Source organism: Anguilla anguilla, chromosome 1, assembly GCF_013347855.1.
Source record: "Anguilla anguilla isolate fAngAng1 chromosome 1, fAngAng1.pri, whole genome shotgun sequence".
NCBI lineage: Eukaryota > Metazoa > Chordata > Actinopteri > Anguilliformes > Anguillidae > Anguilla > Anguilla anguilla.
Genome location: NC_049201.1, coordinates 1143192 through 1146856, shown reverse-complemented (window position 1 = coordinate 1146856; position 3665 = coordinate 1143192). Strand labels below are relative to the sequence as shown.

General features: G+C 46.3%; 1 long non-coding RNA gene across 1 annotated transcript in view; it reads right to left on the bottom strand.

Moving 5' to 3' along the window:
* Positions 1-3589: 3589 nt before the first annotated feature.
* The window catches only part of LOC118224930, a 19751-nt gene continuing 19675 nt past the window's right edge, over positions 3590-3665 (bottom strand). Inside the window, exon 3 of the long non-coding RNA XR_004764727.1 lies at positions 3590-3665. This exon is cut by the window's right edge and continues 751 nt beyond it. This is a non-coding gene — a long non-coding RNA (uncharacterized LOC118224930).

Below are 3665 nucleotides of genomic sequence, written 5' to 3'. Positions count from 1 at the left end.
CTGACACACAAGCATACACACCCACACACACACACACACAAAGAATCATACACACATGCGTACACACACCCATACACACTCACACTTACTCACGCACGCACACACACACGTACACATTCATACAGACACGCATACACACTCGCACACACATGCAAGCAATCATACACACATGCACACGAGCACCCATACACACTCATACTCTCACACACTCATGCAAACAATGATGCACACTCACAAACAAACCCACATACACACACACACACACACACACTCACATACACACACACACACACACACACACACACACTCACTGACACACACGCATACACACCCATACACACTCACACTTACTCACGCACGCACACACACACGTACACATTCATACAGACACGCATACACACTTGCACACACATGCAAACAATCATACACTCATACTCTCACACACTCATGCAAACAATGATGCACACTCACAAACAAACCCACACACACACACACACACACCCAGGCACACCATAAAAAGTGAAAGATACATCATTGAGACAGCTCTCACTTTGAAACATAAACAACGCAGAGACTTGGACTCAATCGATATGTGTCCTTCACTTTGACTTACGGCTAAATTAAAGCTTCGCTTTTTTCACAAACACAATCTGCCGAGTTAATTTTGGAGAGGGCTAAGCTGTCATCCCACATAAACAGATTTTATGGTCTGTAAAAGGCATAAACTATCATTTTCATAAAAACTATAATTATAATGTGCTCTGGATAAGTAAATAAAATAACACTGCCCTGGATTCAGTGCCCATTTGTCCTTAACTTTTGACTTACAATGAAATAGAAGTGTTTCATTTTCTTATCTTAATCAACACAGTCTGGCGAGTTCAGTAATCTCAGAAAAAAGAAATCAAACATGTCATTTACTCATAAATCAAAGTGAAAGGCCAATGCTGGCTGCACGCGGGGTGGTGTAGAATAAAGAGCTCAATGCAACTCAAACCGGCTCAGAATAAACTTCTCCCCCCATTCCCCTCCTGCAGTGCGTTCAGGCCAGTACAGCAGGGGGTGCCCCCGAGTGCTTTGGGTCCTGCTGCGCACCCCAGGTCCGGACGAGATGGGGAGGGGGGGGGGGGGGGCTTGTGCACTCTGAAGACCGAAGGCATTCTGGAACATTTCCCATGCTTTCCTTCTTGTGTTCGCACAGTTACTCACGTACGTATCTATTCTACATTTTAACTCCCAGGACTGCATGGGACATGATGAGGAAGATGGTGAGGATGAGGATGATGGTGAGGATGAGGGTGGTGGTGATGAGGATGAGGATGAGGGTGGTGGTGATGGTGATGAGGATGGTGGTGGTGATGGTGATGAGGATGAGGGTGGTGGTGATGGTGATGAGGATGAGGGTGGTGGTGATGGTGATGAGGATGAGGATGATGATGAGGGTGGTGGTGATGGTGATGGTGATGAGGATGAGGGTGGTGGTGGTGGTGGTGGTGATGGTGATGAGGATGAGGGTGGTGGTGATGGTGGTGGTGATGGTGATGAGGATGAGGATGATGATGATGGTGGTGGTGATGATGATGGCACACACCATATTTTCCTGCCATTTTCTGTGTGTCCACCTGCATGGTTACAGTTAGCCGAGTATAAATGCCCTGGAAAAAATGTTACCAAACCGTCTCAACAGACAGCCCAAAAAAATCCCTCCAATCACATCCTCAGGAGTCATGCCACCCTGGGTTGCCAGCGCAACCTGCATGCTTACAGCTGACCATGCTGTGGCTGCAGGCTGCATGCAGAGGCTCAGCTGATAGCCGCAGGGTGCTAATGCGCAGGCCCACAGGGACACACTGTCCCGGGGTGACAGAACACCGCTCTCTCCGGAGACCGTACGGGTCCGGTAGGCCATTTTCATCTGAGTCCTGATTTATTTATGTATTTATTTATGTATTGAGCTTTTGTTAAAGATGCAGCCTCCGACATTGCGGTGTGTGTTTGCGGGGAAGATTATCTGATGTGAATGTAAATGGAATCGTGCGGAATTTAAGATGTAAGATGCTTCGCCTGGGGACCGTTTTTAATGCTGATAAAATCTATAAGCCTTATATGCAGCCATTATCCAGCCATTATCAGGATAATTAAGAGCCAGACATTCACACGCCTTCATAGCCTTCATTCTGCTTTATGAACAAAGGAGCAAACCTCCACCCCCCACCCCCCCCCCAAACCTCCACCTCTACCCCCCCCCAAACCCGCCCACCGCCGTTAGACTTCGATCCGCCATCTCCTTCTGAGGGCCAGGCAGTCTTTGTGAGATCAGTCAGATATTGAAAAGAATGCGCATGAGTGTTCTTTTCAATATCCTCTCTCTCTCTCGCTCTCTCTCTCTAATAAAATGATTGAAATATTGCTTTAATATTTTTCTGTTGTCGTTAGTGTGTTGTGTCTGGATCATGCGGACGTGCGTACTGTTGGGGTACACAGTGACTTTTCCTGCAGGGGGTCCCCTGACCCCTACGGACACTCTACTGCTGCTTCACTCACTTTATCCTTCTATTTATGTACTTATCTATCAGGGACAGAGGATGGGTAAAACGTTTTTTTTTAAAGATTTAAAAAAAACCTGTTGTTTTATGGAAAAACAATACCAGTACAAAAGAAATTACATAGAAGCAAAAATGGAGTGACAAGAATATTACATTAATATCTCAATAAAAGGATAAATTACTTTAAAAGTTGCTGCTGCTTGCAGATTTTCTTTCACGCGAGTTGCTTTTTAGTTTTATTCAGAAGCTGCTGCTGCAGCCAGAGAAGCCTCAAACTTCCCTCCAGTGAAGTATTCTAAAAACTGGCAGCCATGATTGAAAAGCTCTTCAGCATTCTGAGCACGCGACGGTGTTTTTTTATCGCTGTTTTTTAAGCACCGCGTGTCATATTTCTAAATCTCCCGCTGCTGATGTGTTCTGGCTGGGCAGCGTTTCGGTAAGGGAAGCTTTTAAAGCGATGGCAGAGCTGAAGGCCAGCACTACTGCGTAGAACAAAGCAAATCTCTGCTTTCCATTACTTTACGCGCAAATCACAGCACTGGGACATTCATCACAAACGCCTTCGCTTCCCCTTCATTGATAAGATTAGGGGTTTTTTTTTTTTTAAATGAGGTGAGCTCTGGAAGTGCTCAGATCAGAGGAAGTGGACTTTCTGAGATAAGAAGGATCCCGCAGAGTCACCCGGCCCTCGCCTCGTATGACCAGCGCATCTCTCAGTACGCATGAAGCTGAAGCTTCTTCTCTGATGCATCATCAAGGTCAGCGCTGCTTCCCTGCATGTCCTGCACTGTCATTAACCAATCAGAACCTGCTGTAGTTCGGAGCAGAGAGGGTTGGAGGAACACAGGAGTTGAGTACCTTCAGGGTGTGTGTGATCCGTGTCTCTGCCTCAGCGTGCTGATGTTCGCAGCGTTAGCACGCTAACACCTCACAGCCTCCCCCAGAAGCAGCGCTAAAGCCGCGCGTGCTGCTAGCTGCTGAACCTGGAGCTTAATTAATGACCCACTCTGCCAGACAATGGCTCATTTCTATTTATTCTTTATTTACTCAGCGAGTAAAAGAATCCTGACTACAAAAGTGCAGAGAAAAACAGATGATAATACACAGAAATATATACAG